This window comes from Tiliqua scincoides, chromosome 4, assembly GCF_035046505.1.
Source record: "Tiliqua scincoides isolate rTilSci1 chromosome 4, rTilSci1.hap2, whole genome shotgun sequence".
NCBI classification, from domain to species: Eukaryota; Metazoa; Chordata; class Lepidosauria; order Squamata; family Scincidae; genus Tiliqua; species Tiliqua scincoides.
In genome coordinates, this window is record NC_089824.1 from 19,594,111 (window position 1) to 19,616,564 (window position 22,454).

The 22,454-nt window shown below is 43.8% G+C and overlaps 1 pseudogene; it reads left to right on the plus strand.

Moving 5' to 3' along the window:
• Positions 1-20,535: 20,535 nt before the first annotated feature.
• LOC136650183 (5S ribosomal RNA) lies at positions 20,536-20,655 on the plus strand (annotated as a pseudogene).
• The last annotated feature ends 1,799 nt before the right edge of the window (positions 20,656-22,454 follow it).

Here is a 22,454-nt window from a genome sequence, read left to right on the forward strand (position 1 = left end):
TAACCAGCCAAGTTAGAGAGGCTGTAAAGGGCAAGGAAGCTTCCTTCCGTAAATGGAAGTCTTGCCCTAATGAAGAGAATAAAAAGGAACATAAACTGTGGCAAAAGAAATGTAAGAAGGTGATAGGGGAGGCCAAGCGAGACTATGAGGAACGCATGGCCAGCAACATTAAGGGGAATAATAAAAGCTTCTTCAAATATGTTAGAAGCAGGAAACCCGCCAGAGAAGCGGTTGGCCCTCTGGATGGTGAGGGAGGGAAAGGGGAGATAAAAGGAGACTTAGAGATGGCAGAGAAATTAAATGAGTTCTTTGCATCTGTCTTCACGGCAGAAGACCTCGGGCAGATACCGCTGCCCGAACGGCCCCTCCTGACCGAGGAGTTAAGTCAGATAGAGGTTAAAAGAGAAGATGTTTCAGACCTCATTGATAAATTAAAGATCAATAAGTCACCGGGCCCTGATGGCATACACCCAAGGGTTATTAAGGAATTGAAGAATGAAGTTGCAGATCTCTTGACTAAGGTATGCAACTTGTCCCTCAAAACGGCCACGGTACCAGAAGATTGGAGGATAGCAAATGTCACGCCTATTTTTAAAAAGGGAAAGAGGGGGGACCCGGGAAACTATAGGCCGGTCAGCCTAACATCTATACCGGGTAAGATGGTGGAATGCCTCATCAAAGATAGGATCTCAAAACACATAGACGAACAGGCCTTGCTGAGGGAGAGTCAGCATGGCTTCTGTAAGGGTAAGTCTTGCCTCACAAACCTTATAGAATTCTTTGAAAAGGTCAACAGGCATGTGGATGCGGGAGAACCCGTGGACATTATATATCTGGACTTTCAGAAGGCGTTTGACACGGTCCCTCACCAAAGGCTACTGAAAAAACTCCACAGTCAGGGAATTAGAGGACAGGTCCTCTCGTGGATTGAGAACTGGTTGGAGGCCAGGAAGCAGAGAGTGGGTGTCAATGGGCAATTTTCACAATGGAGAGAGGTGAAAAGCGGTGTGCCCCAAGGATCTGTCCTGGGACCGGTGCTTTTCAACCTCTTCATAAATGACCTGGAGACAGGGTTGAGCAGTGAAGTGGCTAAGTTTGCAGACGACACCAAACTTTTCCGAGTGGTAAAGACCAGAAGTGATTGTGAGGAGCTCCAGAAGGATCTCTCCAGACTGGCAGAATGGGCAACAAAATGGCAGATGCGCTTCAATGTCAGTAAGTGTAAAGTCATGCACATTGGGGCAAAAAATCAAAACTTTAGATATAGGCTGATGGGTTCTGAGCTGTCTGTGACAGATCAGGAGAGAGATCTTGGGGTGGTGGTGGACAGGTCGATGAAAGTGTCGACCCAATGTGCGGCGGTAGTGAAGAAGGCCAATTCTATGCTTGGGATCATTAGGAAGGGTATTGAGAACAAAACGGTTAGTATTATAATGCCGTTGTACAAATCTATGGTAAGGCCACACCTGGAGTATTGTGTCCAGTTCTGGTCGCCGCATCTCAAAAAAGACATAGTGGAAATGGAAAAGGTGCAAAAGAGAGCGACTAAGATGATTACGGGGCTGGGGCACCTTCCTTATGAGGAAAGGCTACGGCGTTTGGGCCTCTTCAGCCTAGAGAAGAGACGCTTGAGGGGGGACATGATTGAGACATACAAAATTATGCAGGGGATGGACAGAGTGGATAGGGAGATGCTCTTTACACTCTCACATAATACCAGAACCAGGGGACATCCACTAAAATTGAGTGTTGGGCGGGTTAGGACAGACAAAAGAAAATATTTCTTTACTCAGCGCGTGGTCGGTCTGTGGAACTCCTTGCCACAGGATGTGGTGCTGGCGTCTAGCCTAGACGCCTTTAAAAGGGGATTGGACGAGTTTCTGGAGGAAAAATCCATTATGGGGTACAAGCCATGATGTGTATGCGCAACCTCCTGATTTTAGGAATGGGTTAAGTCAGAATGCCAGATGTAGGGGAGAGCACCAGGATGAGGTCTCTTGTTATCTGGTGTGCTCCCTGGGGCATTTGGTGGGCCGCTGTGAGATACAGGAAGCTGGACTAGATGGGCCTATGGCCTGATCCAGTGGGGCTGTTCTTATGTTCTTATGTTCTAATAGTTGTAATGCATGTGGTGCATCCAAATTGAATACAAGCCTGTAATGGTTGCATGTGTGAAATTTAACATTCTATTTTCTCGTTTTGAAGGTGTCTAGGTGCCAATTAATCTTATTAGTTGGGCAGAACAATCCTAACTTGGGCTGGAACAGGCAGACTGGCAGGCCTGTGCTGTATCCAGCGGCAGTTTGGGGCTGACTGAGGCTTAGCCAAGGCAAGGGGAAATAATTTCTCTTACCTTGCAGAGAGCTGCAGTGTTCCCTATGGGTCTACTCAGATCTGCAACACCTGAAGAGGTGGCATAGATCTGAGCAGAACAGAGCAGCCTGGAGCCACTGTGTTGTCTGGGAACGTGACTAGCATCCGGCATAATCGCTGGATTCTGGTCCCACCTCTGCTTCCCTCTTGCCCACTGCTCTCCCTCCCCCACCCTGGAGTGCCTCCTCCCTGCCCTCCCTATGTCCCCCTAGACCCCCATGCTGGCTGAGCTTGGCTGGCACAAACTTGCATTTGTTCACCGCCGCAGAGGCTGGATCGGGCCTCCGTGGGCCTGAGCACCTTCATGCGCTGGTGTAGCTTTCTCCAAAGGAGGTGCAAATGTGCTTTCTGGCATGTTTGCAACCCTCCCAGGCCGGCACAAGCCGAGCACATCCATAGGATTGCACTAAGTTGGTTTTGTACATGGCTTTTTTCAGGCTGGGTAGGCCTGTAGCCACAGTACCAAAACAGTCAGGGGACTCCACAGCAGCAGTTGCATCCTCTTCTCTCTCCAAACTGTGTCTACCTTGTTCATTCTTTTCTGTCACTGTGTTGCCAATTCTAACATCTGATTTATATCCCTTTGTTCTCCAACTGAACGCTCACCTTCTGCAATAGCCCGGTTCTCAGGAATTGCCATTCTTGGCTCACTCACTTTTAATGGAGAATGTAGATGATGTCATTTGACAAATTGTACTTGTCATATCATTCCATTCAAGAGCGTTCTGTGCAATCCTATCCCATTTTTTCAGAACTGATTTGTAATTTTTTTTTGTATTAAAATGCAATATCAGTGCTGATGTATGTAGTGCAGGCAGGCAAACCACTGCTGAGGGTTTTCAGGGATTCCGTCCCTTTTGATTAAATGTGTCTTGGTTGCAATTTTCCCAATTTTATTGCATCCTATTTAATGTAACTGATGAATTAGGGGGTGGAATGAATTGTTCCTTAATTATTTTTTTCTGCAATATGCAAGCCTATAGAGGTCTACTCATAAGTAAGCCCCACTGACTTTAAGAGTGCTTACATCCATATAAGTCTGTTTGCAATTCAACCCTTACAGCCCAATTTAAAGGTGAATTTGAGTCTGCACAGGCTTCCATGAGCCAGCTCTGAATGTTGCAAACTTGCCATAAGACATGTTTGTGCAGACTCAAGAGCTGGCAGCGCCGGAACAATGATGTTCACTGGATCCAGTCTGTGCACTGGCTGGAACAGATAAGTGTGCTCCAGGCAGCATGGGGGATGGGAGAGGTGGCAAGAGGGTATCTGGAGGTGTGGAAGGGTTGTTTCTGGGTGGGGAGGGTAGAACAGGGGAGTATTGGGATTGGGAGGGGTTGGGATCAGTGGCAGCAGCACACACCATATCCTAAACCCTGCTCCTGGAAATTGGAGCCCTACACAGGCTGCTTGGATTTGCACCAGCTAAATAGATCGTGAAGATCCAAATAGCCCCATAAGGCAGGCTGGGGCTTGACACGGGATAAGGGGCATAATATCCCTTTACCCCAAGATGACTGACCCAAGGTCACCCAGGAAGTTTTGCGGCTCAGCGGGCACTTGAACCTAGATCTTCCAGGTCTAAATCCACCACCAGAACTACTACATCATCCTGACTCTCAATTGTATAATTATTATTGGAAAGGAAGTTTGCTGAGTTAACTTGTCAGTAAACTTAGAAGGGTCTTCACTATGGGGTGTAGGGCATTGCTGGATAACATAATGCCATATAAGTGTGGTGCTGAACTTCCATTTTTATTCCACTCCCAGCTATTTATGCAAAAGCAAAATAGCACCAAATTTAAGGGCTCTATTGTGTTGGCCACCTGACCAACTATTTGCCCTTGTTGAACAAAATGTTTGTTTAGTTAGCAGGTGATGGCATGAATCACACTGGAGGATGTGCTGGTGAATGAAACCTTGATAGTGTTGTTGATACTTTAAAGTCCTGTAATAAATTTGCACATGTTTGGTGGGGACATAGTTTATTTACTAAATTTCTATCACACTTTACCTCCCCAAAGGGCATTTAAAGCGGCTGACATTGGGGGGTTTAGTACAGTGCTTAGTTGAAGTCTTTTGATGGGGGCACACGTATGCCACCCCACAAAGTGCCACTCCAGGATCCCTAATTGACTGGGAACTATCACAGATTCCTGTCCAATATCTGGTGGATGTTAAAGTGACATAATACTTGTGCATCTTTTTCTCTACAGTTAATTAAGATTTGCTTCATCTCGTCATGCTTATTTTCTTTCATCCCATTTCTGTGCGATACTTCCTTTTGCAGGATACTATTGTTACAGCAGTCAGAATTGCTTCAACACATTGTGGGCATTTGGCACAGAGGCAAAAACCAAGGAGTAGCATGCCAAGAGAGAAGCTTATTCAGAATGCTACCTGTTCTTGTTTTCAAGGTTTCTCTTCCATTGACAGATGCTCATCCTTGTATACTGAACCATGGGTGTTTGTTAGCAAAGCTTATATAAGAGCATTATGGAAAATTTAACAGGTGCTGTACAGTTAGGATTGAAAGGCAGGTTCCAGTGTAAGCCTCTTTTATATGTTCCTATAACTATCGAGCCATAACTGCACTGCCTCTTAAAAATGCTAAACTGGATTATTTCCATCATGATTGCTTTGTAGGCAACCTTCAGTCTCGAAAGACTATGGTATCGTGCTCTGAATGGTGGTTCTGGAACAGTGTCTAGTGTGGCTGAAAAGGCCAATTCGGGAGTGACAATCCCTTCCACACCGGGAGCAAGTGCAGTCTGTCCCTGGTCTGTCTCCCTGGCTATGGGCCTTCCTTCTTTGCCTCTTAGCCTCAGACTGTTGGCCAAGTGTCTCTTCAAACTGGGAAAGGCCATGCTGCACAGCCTGCCTCCATGCGGGCTGCTCAGAGTCCAGGGTTTCCCACCAGTTGAGGTCCACTCCTAAGGCCTTCAGATCCCTCTTGCAGATGTCCTTGTATCGCAGCTGTGGTCTACCTGTAGGGCGCTTTCCTTGCATGAGTTCTCCATAGAGGAGATCCTTTGGGATCTGGCCATCATCCATTCTCACGACATGACCAAGCCAACGCAGGCGCCTCTGTTTCAGCAGTGAATACATGCTAGGGATTCCAGCTTGTTCCAGGACTGTGTTGTTTGGAACTTTGTCCTGCCAGGTGATGCCGAGGATGCGTCGGAGGCAGCGCATGTGGAAAGCATTCAGTTTCCTCTCCTGTTGTGAGCAAAGAGTCCATGACTCGCTGCAGTACAGAAGTGTACTCAGGACGCAAGCTCTGTAGACCTGGATCTTGGTATGTTCCGTCAGCATCTTGTTGGACCAGACTCTCTTTGTGAGTCTGGAAAACGTGGTAGCTGCTTTACCGATGCGTTTGTTTAGCTCAGTATCGAGAGAAAGAGTGTCGGAGACCGTTGAGCCAAGGTACACAAAGTCATGGACAACCTCCAGTTCATGTGCAGAGATTGTAATGCAGGGAGGTGAGTCCACATCCTGAACCATGACCTGTGTTTTCTTCAGGCTGATTGTCAGTCCAAAATCTTGGCAGGCCTTACTAAAATGATCCATGAGCTGCTGGAGTTCTTTGGCAGAGTGGGTAGTGACAGCTGCATCGTCGGCAAAGAGGAAGTCACGCAGACATTTTAGCTAGACTTTGGACTTTGCTCTCAGTCTGGAGACGTTGAAGAGCTTTCCTTCTGATCTGGTCCGGAGATAGATGCCTTCTGTTGCAGTTCTAAAGGCATGCTTCAGCAGGACAGCGAAGAAAATCCCAAACAAGGTTGGTGCAAGAACACAGCCCTACTTCACGCTGCTTCGGAAGTCAAAGGGGTCTGATGTGGAGCCATCAAAGACAACAGTGCCCTTCATGTCCTTGTGGAAGGATCTGATGATGCTGAGGAGCCTGGGTGGACATTGTTTTGTACATTCTCCTATACCAGTGGTTCTCACACATGGGACCCACTTTTTAGAATGAGAATCCATCAGGATCCACAAGAGGTAATATCATGACCAGAAGTGACATCATTAAAAAAGAAAATTTTTAACAATCCTAGGCTGCAATCCTACCCTTACTTACTCAGGAGTAAGTCCCATTTACTATCATTGTTAAAAGAATATACGTAGTAGCTTGATAAAAGTATAGGTCTGTAACATTTCCCCAAATGCAGTCACATACCTTGATAGCATCAAGTCTAATCTATTAAAAATAATATTGAAATGAATGAGGACCCAAGTGAAATTGGCTCATGACCCACCTAGTGGGTCCTGACCCATAGTTTGAGAAACACTGCCCTTTTCCTTTTAGGAGGAGCATGAAAATTGCTACATACCAGAGGCTGACTTCAAGCTAAGGTAGCCAACTTGCAAATAACAGAGTATATCTTATCAAGCTGGAAGAAGATAAGTGGTGTGGCTTATAATTCATTACTTTCATCCTCCTAATGATAATAGTAATCACTGTTCGAGTGGCATCAGCACACTATAGCCTGTCTTTGCCCTTCAGAAACAAAGCTGTAAACATTTCATCATAACTAATATGCTCAAGAAGTAGAGTTAGGCAAACTTACCCAGGTATCCACCCACAAAATTCACATGACACTTGAGCTTGGTGCAAATTAGGGCCATGCTTATTGATTATGAGGTAATGCAGCTGATCCTTACTGTGAAACATCATCCCTTCGGCATGGGCACCTAAACTTGCAGGTGACAGCTAACCAGTCAAAGCCTTCCTGTGGGCAAAACTACCCTGGCTACAAACCTAGAATCGTCTTGCAGTTTTGCCAGTTTTATTACCAACAACCCCTGTAAAGGGAGGTCAAGAAAGCTGAACTGTTCAGCCCATCCCAAGCTGGGCAGCCTTTGGGCTAGGCATCCCAGCAAGCCTGAACTTAATCCAGCCTGTATCCCTAAGGGCGCAATCCTAACCCCTTACATCAGTGCTTTCCAGCACTGGCATAGCTGTGCCAATGGGACATGTGCTGCATCCTGCAGTTGGGTGTCACTCACGGAGGCCACCTCAAAGTAAGGGAATATTTGTTCCCTTACCTCAGAGCTGCATTGCCCTTATGTCAGTGCTGGAAACCACTGTCATAAGGGGTTAGGATTGCGCCCTTCATCTCTCCCTGCCTCTTTTTTCCCTACTGCTTAAATCAGGGCTGCCAAACCACAGCCCACGGGCAAGATTCGTTGTGCCTGCAAAACAATCTCAGGCACAGGCCGTGAGGCATACTTTTCCTATTTTAATATTTTTGCTCTTTTAAAAAATATATATACAGAGGGAGAGAGGGAGGGAGGCAAGAGAGAGCTCATGGAATGTCATAACTGCTTGTGTCACTTTTCGGTAAAAGTGGAGGATGACAAAGCAAACGTACAAATTGCTGCCAATTAGTCAGAAAAATTGAAAAAAAAGAAAAGCCACCCTGAACATTATTTTTCCTTATCTGCACATTAACACATGCTGTAAGGGGATGATAGGGAAGAAAAGCTAATAATGATTGCACTGCTGTTTATTTGAAACATTTCAAGTTTAGCACAGTTTAAAATAAGCTATTTGATATTATACTTTGTATTAAATCTCTGCCTTTTTGAATAAATGTTTCAACATTCAAATTAGGCACAGCCACACAGAGAGGCAGGGTAGAGAAAGAGAGGCGCTTACAAGTACAAGGAATTCATTCCACTGAGCTCCATTATAATGTAAGGGCTCATGTTGGTATTTTAGTTAAAATGATTTTTTGTGGGTGTCTCTAATGTCAAATGGATTAGAATTAGTGCTAGTCAGAAGGCTCTGCTTGATGCATGAGTTGTGCAACAGTAGTCTGGTGTCTTGTCGATTTACAGGCCAGCAGAGTGGATTGTACCAGCTCTGTTCTTAATAGAAGGGGAGAAAAAACCTCTCTAAGAAAACTCCAAGCTTGCGTTTCCTTCTTGGCCAAATTTACAAGGCCTGTTCAGTCAGGAGACTGTATTTATAACCATCTTGGCAGTGTTGGTTTTGCCCATGGTTGGTCCACCCATGAAGCCAACAGAAGCAGTTGCCTAATGCAGATCTAGGGGAGGCTCTCATCTGCCTATTTGTCTCCATTGGTTTTCCCACTACTTCCAGTACTGGAAAAGGAAGAGGGGGTGGGAGAAGGAGAGGACTGAGCTAGAACACAGGGGAGTGGAAGGGGCAGAGGCTGGCACATTGTCAACTAAGGGGGGCAACATCTGGCATCTGGGGGTCTTGAGTCAGCTTTGGTTTTGTTGAAATTGTGAAGTTCTAGATCTTTAATCCCTTTCAGGAACAAATTTCACTCAGTAGACAAACAGAATTTTCCCACTGGCCCACGTCTCTCCTGGTCTCCTGAAACCTCAAGACAGTGATTATGTAGCCACTCACACAGGACCATTCACACCCCTAATGTTAAGGGCAAATGGATGACTTTGCATGATTCATAGTCATATCTTCTGTCCTCTTGAATATCTTTAAGGGACAAAAGCCACCTAAAATGAAGACATTTCCCTGCTTTGTTGTTGAAAAGGTGTGTATAAAGAATTAGTGAATAGATATTAATTAGGAATGTTCAAATTCTTCCCCATTGTCTCTGTAGATATTGTTCCTTCTTAAAAAAAAAATGACATTGCACATTTATCTACAATAAGCAAATACGTAATTTTGCAAGGTTGGTTGCCCATATTCCCCAAAAAGAAATGAGACAGGAACTTTTTGAATTATAAATGAGCCACAACTTTTCTGAACATTAAAATGTACTATAGCAAGTCCTAGCTATCCTCCCATCTCCTACTCCATTTCTGCTTTGGGGGAAATGACCCACAATCTGTATCTACCTCATCCCCTTATATGTGATCCTACCCTGGCTCCAAGCTGTGGATCATCTCTCTACACTCATCTATACCAACCCCTAAAGGTGACAAAGCAGTTCAGGGTTGCATTGCCAATCTCAAGGTGATAATCTTTTAACCCATTTCTGTCCACTCCACAGGTGTACACATTTGATCCCTGTTGCATTTATGCAATATTAGGCAGAAATCGATTAAGGTTGACTTTACATTCATTCCTCAGTGGATCCCATACAACATCTCCAAGTCAAACAGCCTCTGATCCCTTGACAAATCTGCTTGCCTTTGGGTGCATACCAAATTCCCTATTCTTAAATCCCCTAGTGCACTGAAGCTGCTGATTGTGCCAATCTTTTATTTCAAGATGTGCATGCAACACACATGTGGTGCTGGGTGTCTGCTAGGGAAGGATGATCCAGACCATTAATATATTATTATTTCCTGGACTGATGATAAGAGGTCTCAGTTCTATGGGTCAAGAAGTCCACATTTGTAATTAGCTGACTAATCACTCCCACTCCCATGCTCCAAAATTCAAATGAAATGTAACCATACCCTGCTGGAGCAGCAAATCTTACCTTGTGACAACACCCTCCTCCTAAAGGCTCCCACCCTTGGGAAAAACCAAATCAACAAAAGACAGATCCCAAACTCCAATGGTCTTCATAAATTTGATGAAGGACATTTGTTATTGAACAAGTAGATTTCTCAGCTAGATGCAAAAAACAAAAGCAGCACCCATCAATGGCTTTTAAACAAGAAAGAGAAGTGCCTTGATTAGGTCACCCACAAATGATCCTGAAGTGATATGAGTGAAAAGTATGTAAAGGCTGTGAGCACTAGACCTTCACTTTGTCCATCTTTCCTTCAGTTTTCAATCTTTATCCTGCCTTACTGTTGGGCTATGGGTCATTACTTGCTGGTGCTACAATAACCCATCATGATTCCAGCTGCCATAAAAAGACCACCATTCCAGCCAGCCAGGAACGGTTATGTCTTCCACCATGCTGTTGCCCTGTGAACACTGCATGTAATGGTGGGGAAGGGGATCAGATGGCCAGCAAGAGTAAGTAAAGTTATCTTTACTTACCTTCCAGTAGGCCAAATAATTGCCAATGGGTCAGCCTTTCTTAGATTTATATTTGGCAGTCTGTTGCCACCAAAGCAATCTAATCATCCCATTATATGCATTGACATATAAACATAAAAGTTGAAAAGGCAGTATAGCTCAATAATTAAGAGGTATATGTACCCAGAAGCATATAAAGTATCCAGAAATATGCTGAAGACAATGGGAAAATGCAGGAGTTGTGTTGCACAAGAGGTGATGCGGGAGAACCCATAGACATTATATATCTGGACTTTCAGAAGGCGTTCGACACAGTCCCTCATCAAAGGCTACTGAAAAAACTCCACAGTCAGGGAATTAGAGGACAGGTCCTCTCATGGATTGAGAACTGGTTGGAGGCCAGGAAGCAGAGAGTGGGTGCCAATGGGCAATTTTCACAATGGAGAGAGGTGAAAAGCGGTGTGCCCCAAGGATCTGTCCTGGGACCGGTGCTTTTCATAAATGACCTGGAGACAGGGGTGAGTGGTGAGGTTGCAAAGTTTGCAGATGACATCAAACATTTCCAAGTGGTGAAGACCAGAAGTGATTGTGAGGAGCTCCAGAAGGATCTCTCCAAACTGGCAGAATGGGCAACAAAATGGCAGATGCATTTCAATGTCAGTAAGTGTAAGGTCATGCACATTGGGGCAAAAAATCAAAACTTTAGATATAGGCTGATGGGTTCTGAGCTGTCTGTGACAGATCAGGAGAGAGATCTTGGGGTGGTGGTGGACAGGTCGATGAAAGTGTCGACCCAATGTGCGGCGGCAGTGAAGAAGGCCAATTCTATGCTTGGGATCATTAGGAAAGGTATTGAGAACAAAGCGGCTAATATTATAATGCTGTTGTACAAATCGATGGTAAGGCCACACCTGGAGTATTGTGTCTTGTTCTGGTCGCAGCATCTCAAAAAAGACATAGTGGAAATTGAAAAGGTGCAAAAGAGAGCAACTAAGATGATTACGGGGCTAGGGCACCTTCCTTATGAGGAAAGGCTACGGCGTTTGGGCCTGTTCAGCCTAGAAAAGAGATGCCTGAGGCAATTGGTGGGCGCTGTGAGATACAGGAAGCTGGACTAGATGGGCCTATGGCCTGATCCAGTGGGGCTGTTCTTATGTTCTTATGTTATGTTCTTAGGTCTCATGTTGATTCACACTTTATTTGATCAGCAGAACAACTGAAGTTGTCATCAGGGGAAGCTGCATTAGAGATCCTACCAAATAAAAGAGATAAGATCTCCTGTTGCTTTTATAATCTTCTGTATATCAAACAATTTATTTTTGCTGTAGATGACAGGCGTTAAAATAGACCACAATGGTAAGGAGCCTGTCTTCAGCTGACTCTTGAGGGAGATAACAACTGGCAGTAATATACGGCTGAAAAACATGCCATCATTTCAAAATCCAAACATGCACAGCAAGATGTTTCAGTTGAGAAGTTTAAAGAAAGGTATGCATATAAAGTAAGGAATTTCTTCAAGACAAGACAAAGACTTATTTCTATGCAGACACATTCTCTCAGATTTCTTAAACAATTCTGTGAATGGCAGAGGAGCTCAAAGACTACAGGGGTGTATGGAGCCTGTCACGGTTCAGATGAGAGTATGGATAGGGCAGGATGAAAATATCAAATAAGCGAGTGGCCTGACTCCATCAGAACTGCTTTGGAAGCATGCAAGCCACATGCAGCTGGGAAGGGTCGTGCAATATATTTGAATATTGATGTTATTAAAATAATTTTTTACTTGCACAGTTCTGCTGGAGGGGAGAAAGCAGATCAGACGGGTTGCCAATCTGCTGCTATTTATCAGATAACAGCAGGTTTTGCATATCAGCTTTTAAGATCAAGTGCTGGTGTATAAAGCATTATCTGAGCAGCAAGAAGTTGTAATTTCATCAACCATACTTTTAAAAGTTCATCACTGTTCTTAATGTACCTTAGAATGAATTTTATTTGCATTATTCTTTTTCAGTTGGATATTCTAATGGGTTTTTATGTTCCCTCTATTCTCTGTCTTCAATGTGGGATAGGCTACATAAATACAGGGGACGTTTAAAATGTTGGAAGCATGAGACACCACTTACAAACCACTTACAAACTAGCTCCCACAGTTGCCAAGGGCACAGGTGTACATGCAGGAGGAATTAGCATAATGCTAAGTGGAGTCATCTTCTTTCCCTCCCAGACTGGCCTCAGATCTCTATGTTGGCCCTGCAGGACAGGGATAGTGCGGTATAGACACAGGAGCTTATAAAGATTGTTCTGATCCATTCCACAGATGGGGAGTGGTGACTGCATGTGGATTCATGCCTGTATAATTTTTCCAAATTAGTATGATTCTACCTGGGTTTTGGCTGTTGCCACTGCAGAATAGAATGCTACCAGCTCCAGGACTGATATTGAATGAATGAAAGAATGAAAGCTAAACATCAGTTAGAAATTCTGCAAAATTCTTTACTGTCTTATTCCTACTTAGAATGATTCTTGAGGTGTCCCAAGTAAAACAACAGTTTTCTGATTAATACATTCGTACCATGAATAAACTTTTTGGAACAAAGCAATCACAGCCAAAAGGTTTAAGCAGGAACAGCCAGTAGCCCAGACAAGCCATCAGCATAATGATACAAGAGAGCCAGAGGCATTTGGAAGAAGCCAACACAATGGCTGAAATTGCCTGCCAAAATAACCAGATGCCATTGGAGAGAGACTCTCTCAGTCTGGAGTCTGAGTCAGTATTTGCTCTCAGAAGAGGAGGAGGATGGGCATCTGCCTCCATAAACTGTTTACTCAGGAGTAAGTCACTGAGCAAAATGTGGTTTGCTTCCACATAATCAGGACCATGACATGAAGATTTTTATGTTGCAGGACAACACCACAACAGTGGCACATTTCCATCCGGCCACAAACGACTTCTGAAAAAATCCGTTGGTAACAAATGTATGTTGTGGGAACTGTAACTCAGCATCTACTGCTGTAATTAACCTTTAGATGAATAGCAGCCTAGGATGAAATTAAACCCTAAATTATCCTTGAAAGGAACAGCAGTTGCCCTCCTTTTCCATTTATTGATAAACATAAGCTTCTCTATATTTTGAAGACAGATGAAGATATTAGTTAACTTTCCTCCTACGAAGCCCAGATAGATTTCTGCATTAGGAAAAAACATATTTCCCTGTGGTTTACAGCTCTCTCTTAGGGTAGCTTATTCTACAAAGTTTCACAATATTAGGGTCCAATCCTATCCAATTTTCCAGTGCCAGTGCTGCAATGCCAATGGGTTATGCACTGCTTCCTGGGTTGGGGAGGCAGTCTCAGAGGCCTCCTCAAGGTATGGGAACACTTATTCCCTTACCTTGGGGCTGCATTGCAGCTGCACAAGTGCTGGAAAGTTGGATAGGATTGGACTTTTAGTCACTGCCCTTAGAATTCAGACCATGCCCTCAGTGGATCTGGATGGGTGAGATCTTAGAGGAACAATTTTTGTGTGTATGTGCATGTGGATTTTTTTTATAAAAAGGTATATCTGTGGAGTGTAGGATGTGGAAAATGTTCAGTAATGGATTCCTACTCTCTGTCATTCAAAAACTGCCTGAAAGAAATGACTGGAACAGATTCTGTTGTTTGCTGTATAGCCAGGTTAAATTTTTTATCTACGAACATTGCCTTGTTTGCAGTGACTGCACCAAGAAGCCGAGTCTACTGAGTCTACCGAGAAGTGGTAGACTGTAGTACAGCTAGGAATATTTGACCTGCTGAATTTTAGCTTTTGAGCAAATCAGCCTTATGACAAGCTACACAATAGCCCTGTCCAGGCATTCATCTCCATCAGAAGACGTACATTTGTGGGGTTCACAGGAATATGCTGTGCTAATCTCTCCCGTTTCGCTCCCAATTTGTTCATGCCAGCCCACCCTCCCTATCATCAGGGGCCCATGCCTCCCTGCAGTTTGATCCCATCCACAAGGTGAATTAGGGACAAAGGCAAGTGAGTGAACAGGGAGGGTCCCATTCATTATTCCACCAACCTTCACTTGCCTCTTTTCCTTATCTTTGACTACAGTAAGTGAGAAAGCATACCACTGTGGATAGATACCAGGGAAGGATACTACCCTTCCCTAAACATACCATGAGCTTTGCACTAAGCCTCCCTTGTCTGTGCTGCAAATGAATGAAACCAGTGCAGACTGGGAACCCAGAATGCTTCACTTCTGTTCATTCACTGTTCATTCATATATGCATATGAATTCACTTCTGTTCATTCATATATGCACTACAAAATGTATACAACACATGTGTATATACCAAAGCTTAATTCTTACATACATCTGCACATATCTTGCCTCAGGATATATAGAAAAGGCTTTTTATCAAATTTCTTTTCAGTTTCTGGTGTTCTGCTTGATCTATTTTTGTTTGAAGAATAGGTAACCAAGACATTAGTAACCTGCCATTTCCATGAAATAGAAAGTTTCTAGACCAGTGGTTCTCAAGCACCAAGACCCACTTTTTAGAATGATAATCTGTCAGGACCTCCCAGAAGTGATGTAATTAACCTGGAAGTGATGTCATGGCCAGAAGTGACATCAACAAGCAGGAACATTTTTAACACCCCCACGCAACAAAATGTAAATTAGCAAGTAAATTCAAAGTTTACAATAAGTTTAAAAATTTATTTAAAATAAAGAAAAACCCTCTTAACCCTCTGTCACCCAGAGACTTGCCCTGGGCAGCGATCCACAGCAGGAAGGGAGGAGGACGAAGGAAGGCGAGCTGAAGGAGGGGGAGCCCAGCCCAAGAGAACCCCCAGGGGAATGCCCTGGGAGGACAAGGAGCCAGCCAGAGAGGGTAAAGCTCCTGGGCCATCGCTACCGATAGCCTACTCATGCATTGGGCAGGGCAAGAGCCTCCCAAGAAACATGGCAGCCCAGGTGCAGCTGCACCTTTTAACAGGTAGGATGGGGCCTGCAGTTGGAAGACCTGATATCTCATGAGATCTCAGGCGGGACCAGGAAGAGGCGGGGGTGGAAGGGCTGCCCAGGAGGATAAGAGGAGAACAGGCAGCCAAAGGGGGAGGAAGCATCTTCCTGATCTCTAGGAGGGAGGAGATAGAGAAGGCAAAAGAGGGGAGGAAGGCCGGGCCTCTTGAAGCTTGGAGGCAGACACAGTCTGGAGGCAGCCACAGGCCAGCTGAGGCCAGGGACTACGGCCCAAGGAGGGGAGACACTCCCCAGGGCTATGGGAGAGCCCCAATGGGAGGAGACACCAGGAGCCCATCTAGCCTGACCCTACTTACCTGGAGGGAGAACTATTCCCCATCTGGCCTCAAGGAACCTTGAGGTCTGTGGGCCAGAAACTACCTGGGGGATTGAGAAGGGGATGAGAACACAATCCTGACCACTCCTGTTCCAACGGGGCGGCCCTGACATACCCGCCTTCCAGTGGGGAGCACAATGTACCCAGCACAACTCGTGGTGAGGAGTACTGGAGAGGGGACCCGTGAGGTAACTGGCCCCTTTTCGGGGATTGTTATGGACATTGACTGACACTGTATGGGGAATGCCTCGGGGGGTCCCTGTGATGAAACAGGGCCCCTCAGATGAATGTAAAAACCTCAACTAAAGTAAAAAAGGTAAACAAACCCCTTTTTTGCGGCTCCCCATTCTTTGCGCTGGCCAGGGAGAGACTGGGCGAGCCTGGACCGCACAATAGACAATGCACCCCTTGATTCTGCTCCCAAGATGGACATCGCACCCTCCCAAGCAGTTGCTGATCCCCCCCAACATCCCAAAAGCTGCAATCCTATCCAAATGTACCTGGAAGTAAGCCCCACTGACTATCATGGTTAAGAGCATATACATAGTAGCCTGTTAAAAGCACAGATCTGTCACATTTCCCCAAATGCAGTCACATCCCATGGTAACATCAAGATATTAAAAATAAAATGCACATTGAAATGAATGTGAAATTTCACTCACCTGAAATTGGCTCATGACCCACCTAGTGGGTCCCAACTGAGAGTTTGAGAAACACTGTTCTAGACTGCACAGGCAACCGAGTATACTTGGCTACAACAACTGAATATACTTGGCTACGTCTTTGTTTTTCCCAACCAGATTATTGATGGCAACTGAATGTTTGTGCAAATTGACGAAACACAGAGTAAAAAGGCATCTTGATGTGATCATCAGTATTCCTTTAAGCACCATGATTTATCAGTGCGCCCTGACACTTGTGACCTGGAAACAAAGGAAATGAGAATTGGCAGAATTAAGGGAAAGCTGTAGCACTTTACATGTACCAATTATGGAATTAATTGTAGACGTTCTGTGTGTTAAATAGGAAGGAAGGAGAGTGGAACATGGGACAGAGTGGGGAAAATCCACTCATCCTAATTTTGATTGCTGTAGAAAGAGCACGCAATGGTGCTTTTATCCTTAAATTGATTATAGGCCCTGAGAAGGCCTAAGTTACAGAGTTACAAGATTTTCAGCTATCTCAGATGATTACGAGACATGTCTGCTCTCACAGGTACCAAGGGATTTCAAGGATAAGCCAGCTCAATCTTAGCCTACCCATCCTTCATGGTTTAATAAACTTAAGGTTATTCCATCCAACCCACTTTTTGCCTGCGCAATGACAGCAGAGTGGCACCTAGAGATTTGGAAAATGCATGCAATGAGTTGGAAGGGAATCCATCAACTTATAGCACTGAACATCTAATAACATCTTGGGGCCTAGAAAATTTCCCAGATGACAAGGTTTCTATAAAGAAAAATATCACTTGCATGCAGGATCTGTCTCCTTAGAACACATCACTGCTGTGTTTCATTACGAACTGTACAATGCCTATTGGATACTTCCAAACACACTGTAATTGATTCTGGAATAATTGGCAGAAGGGATACAAGGACAATTTATCAAGTAAATACTTATAACAAATGAAAACTACTTTGGGTTAAATATGTTCCAACTAAGACCAGGTCTCTCACCATTCTTCAGTGGTTGGGATAGGATACTGGTTTGAACATTACAGAAATAACAAAGTACCTTCAAAAAAGAGAGATTTTTTTTTTTTTTTTTTTTTGGGGGGGGGAATACTGTAATGAATGTTTACATGGGAAGAAGATATAAATGACATCTATTAGAATTAATAATGATAAATGTCTCTCTCTGCATGAAACAGAAGTGTGTAATTGGAGAGAATTAAAGCACTCTGCATTAATTAGTTCACCAGACTGGGAGATGGTGGAGATGCCAAACAGATGCAAGTGAACAAATGGTTGAAGGAATAGTACATTATCAATTTGCATGGAGGTTGTTCAGCAATTGATGCTAGTACCTAAGCTCCATTAGGGAATGATTTAAAAAGTGAAACTGACAAGTTAATTTTTGTCTATTGCCAGGAGACTGTCTGCAAATGCACCCTACCAAACATTAGTGTAGTAGGTGGGTTACCGAGAATCAGGAGATGACAGAAAAGAAGGGATGAGTCAGAATGATGGGAATTCAGCTTTTTGCCATGTGATATTATTTTTTCCCATAGCTTTCAGGTTAGGCTGAGAGATCGTGAGTTGCCCAAGGTCACTTAGATTCTGTCTCCCTGCACACTGGCATCACTTGTTTGGGATGCTTATCAATAAAAGTAAATATGTTTTCATAATGCAGGTTTGAATTATTGCTCCACTTTGCATGTGCACAGTATTACTGGCAGTTTCACATCATGTTCCCTTCCATGCCCTGACATTTCTTTGTGCAGTAAAATTCAGATCTGAAAAACTGCTACACAGTGTGACTTAACTGTGCATCAGTTTGTGCGACTTTTTTTTTCCTCCTGTGGATTGAACCTGTTCCCTGTTTGGAACAGGTCTCTGCAACACTGACAATACAATTTTAGCACTGACAGTGCTAAATCATAGATCTTTATGGTATCCCAAAAGTGGATTCCTATCTTAGGTGATCATCAGTGCAGTCTTGTCTCTCAATTGGATTTTAGGACTATAAAGAAAGAGTGGTACATCAAATGATTCAGAGTGACAATTTATTCAGTCATTAACATAGGCATGGCCATTCTACCAGTATAAAATATGAGTTTCTGTCGCAGTTTTACCAGATGCAGGGAGATTAGATTAATAAAATGCAGTCAGAGGAATTAAAACCTTCCACAACATTGTCATATAGATTTACAGCTGGCTTCTACAAGCTATAATTTTATTTATTTCACTGAAGAGGACAAATGATACTAGAAAAATTATTACTTACAAGAGAGACATTCTTGAAGATTAGGAACAAAATGGGAGTGTCTTCTCCAGGAAGAAGTTTATACATCTGAGTATGTTCAAGAGAAACAACAGAACCAGGGCAAATTTCACAACAATTTTTGTGGCTCTTGACAGCAGGATAGAACCCATGGACTGAAAATCCAGATTTAGACTAGAAAAATAATTTCCTAATGCAAAAGCTGTCCAGCATTGGTATGGCACCCTTGCAGTAGTGGACTCTCCTTCTTTGGAGGTTTTCAAGCAGAGACTGGATAGCTACTGCAGCGGTACTGTGGCTGGGACCAGGTTACATGACCACCAAGTTACCTTTTCAGATTTAACATTCCCTGGTTCTATGAATTTAAGGGCAGGAGGTCTGGTCTAGAGGGTAGAGCATCCGTTTGCCTGAAGATGACATCCGCAGGTCGCCAGTTCGAGGCCACCGGCACTGTGAATGGTGAGACCTTGAAGCAGCTGACAAGCCGAGCCAAGTTATTCCACCTGCTCTTCGGTGTGAGTGAAGAAGCGTCTTGGCTGCCCTCCATGTGAGAGATGAAGGAGCTGCTTGTCAACTTGCGTGGGAGGAAACTGGAGGCCAGAATGTGATACCAGATCAGAAAGATCCACCTGAAATGTTGTGGTTCTTGAAAGATAGAACCTTTCAATTGTAAAAATCCCTACGGTGATTTCGAACAGTCTGCCTTTGTAAACCGCCTTGAATAAAGTTTGAGGAGAAATCTGACAACCACGAAAGGCAGTATATAAATACCTGTATTATTATTATTATTTTGAAAACGCATACATAAAAAATGAGTCTAATAATTTTAAACCTTATCTCCAAACATTTAGAGCACAAACATATCATTGTCCATAGGTATGTTGCATTGATTTCAATACAGTTCACATGGCACAGAAGCAAATGCAACTCACATTGTTTTAAGAACATTTAATTTTTTTTTAAAAGGGCATCATCCACCTCAAATTAAAATCTTAAGTTCTATTGATTTCAAACCCAAATTTAAGTATTTTCAGTTCTAGTTTGAGATTTCAGCTCTCTCACTGAAATTCAGACATTAAAGGTATAGACCTAAGAATATTTGAGATTCTTTTGGGTACAATTGGAAAGGACTTGGTTGGGAAAAATGCTTCACTTTGGCCATACCATGGTTGTCCTTAATCAGCATTCACAAGAACTCCTTCATTTGGTCCATGAGAGATGAGAACAGTCACTGTGTATGTTAGCATCTGTTAGCCTTTTCTAGCTGAGATTACGATGGTGACTGCTGCTCTAGCTACTGAAGGGCCTGCAGGTATAGACAGAGTCAATAGTTTCATTGACTTGATCTGTGTCCACAGGTGAGGGCCACAGTTGAGGGGGTCAGTTGCTTCCAGGTCCTCTTTATTCCACAACTTCTGCTCTTTTTCTGGTGACGTGACTGAGTGCAGGGGCCCAGTGCTGGGTTGCTGGTGGCCCTAAGGAACAGCTGGGCACCCCCTGCCCAATGTCTGATGGCATACTGGGTGCTAACTCTGCCACTGGTACTGATGGTTCAGTGCTTGACCTAGCCAAGCCCCCTGGTGGCCATAGGCCTTGGCCAGTACCTAACTTGGCTAACTTCTGATGCCAGGCATGTGAGAGCCATTGTCACTAGCTGCTATTTCTGGGGTTTGGTTTATTTAGTTGTTTATTTTTGGAGCCCTACCTCTCGTTTTAAATATAACTATGATTGTTGATGCTCATACTGGTATTATGCTGAGCCTTATTATTAATGATGGTTTCAAATTTTTCTTACTTTTTGGTAGCACATAACACATTTTTCTTCTTTGTTTTGACTTGTTGTTTCGTACTGTTTTGACATGTTATTGATGTTTTTAATTCAACTGGCTAATGTTACATTGATTTAATGTTGATATTTTAAAATAACTATTTTAATTCTTTAGATCTTTATTATATGTTGCAGCAACTGTTACCCTCCACATGTCTGATCTCGTCTGATCTTGGAAGTTAAGCAGGGTCAGGCCTGGTTAGTACTTGGATGGGAGACCACCTGGGAATACCAGGTGCTGTAGGCTTATACCATAGGCTTTCGAGACTGAAGGTTACCAACCAACTTATTATATGTTGCTGTCCTTGCTTTTAAAAGATACCTTTATTTTTTAAGGAAAGATATGCAAATTATCAAACGAATGGAAGGATGATTCTCACCCTCTCTAGTCCAACTGCTATGGTTTCTAGTCTGAACCTAGTGGACTGGGAAGGCACATCATGGTCTTAGCATTTGCGGGCTCCCACAATAAATAATAATAAGTTTAACATTGTTATCACTCTAAGTATCAATCTTTGTTCCAATTTATAGTTGGACCAGGTTTCCACATTTTTCCTTTGCCCCCATGCCGTGTCTTGTCTTTTCTGTTTAGCACCGTTTTAAGTCTTTTCAAGGTGCCTTGACGTATTGGCAAAGTCCCAATTTATCAAATTCTATATGACAGCCCTTTAATCCTCTATTTCACAGAGAAGTTCTTTAAAGCACCCGGTGCCTCTTGACAATACCTTCCAGCTGATATACAGCCCTGACTCCTGAGGAGCGAATTGGCCCTGGAGATTTCGAGTGGAAAAATTTGTTCTGAGAGAGCAGTGTGGAGAGGGGTGCATTCTCTTCACAGCTATCAATACCATGGGCATTTTTCATCTTTTGCTCTATACAAAGAATTTTAAGATGAAGCTAGGTCGCTTTGCTGTATTTTCAATGTCTCCTCATGTAACTGAACACGGCAGACACTAGTTTTATAACAGCCTGCTGGCTCTATGGTGATCTCAGCATCACACGGACAATTGTCAGGCCACAGAGTCATTGATGTGGTAGGTCCCCCAGTATGGAACATGCTCTTCTTCCTATTAATTGCTTTTCCAACTTTTCTACTATGGGACGTTTCAGGATTTCTTGAAACGCCTCCACATATTCTTACAAGTAACTATCAATTCACATAACCCTGGTGTCAATGTCTTCAGACTAGTGAGCTGCAAAGTGCAACCACTTGGCATGCATGACATGGAAATTATAACTTCATGCCAATCCTAAAGGAGCTGTGATCTCAAGTAAAAGGGTCTGAATTTCACATACTGAACTGACCAACTGCCCAATTCTGTTCCATAGCATTACCGACAATTCAGCTGTACTTATATCCACACTGCAGCCAGTGGTGGGGGGACAGGATCAGGAAACCTGCCAGAGTGGTAAGTAAAAATATTTTCTACTTACCTCTGCATGGGCCTCCTGTTGGCCTATGGTTGCCTTGGACCTATGCCAGCTATATAGTTAGCATAGATCTGAGGGGAGAAAAGGGGGGCAGGTTGGAAGAGAGGCGATAGGACTGCAGTGCACAATGATGTCACCGAGATCTACCTTCTTGCCTACACCCTGCTCTCCCGAACTTCCCCTGCCCTCCTCCTTCCCATCCACAATTTGCCTCCATACCAACACTGGCAGAGCCTCTGGGAGCCACTGTTGGGCACACTAGACATCTTGCTGATGGGAGCAGCGGCCTCAAAGCATGCAACAGCAGCCTGGCTTTTGCACTGCTGTAAAGGGCCTTTCACTGCTGGAATGGGAGTTCTAGCAGTGTAAAGCCAGATATAATGCATCCCTAAGTGGAAGTTTGGGAGGGTCAGTAGCTCAAAGGTGCTTTGCTCCACATGCTTTGCATGCAGAAAGCCCTAAATTCAATCCCTGGAATCATCAGCAGAAAAGTTAATGGTAGACGGTGATGGGAAAGACCTGAGACTCTGGAGAGCAACTGCCAGTCAAAGTAAACAGCACTAGGCTGGATGGGCCAGTGGTCTGGCTCAGTATAAGGTAGCTTCCTATTCCAAT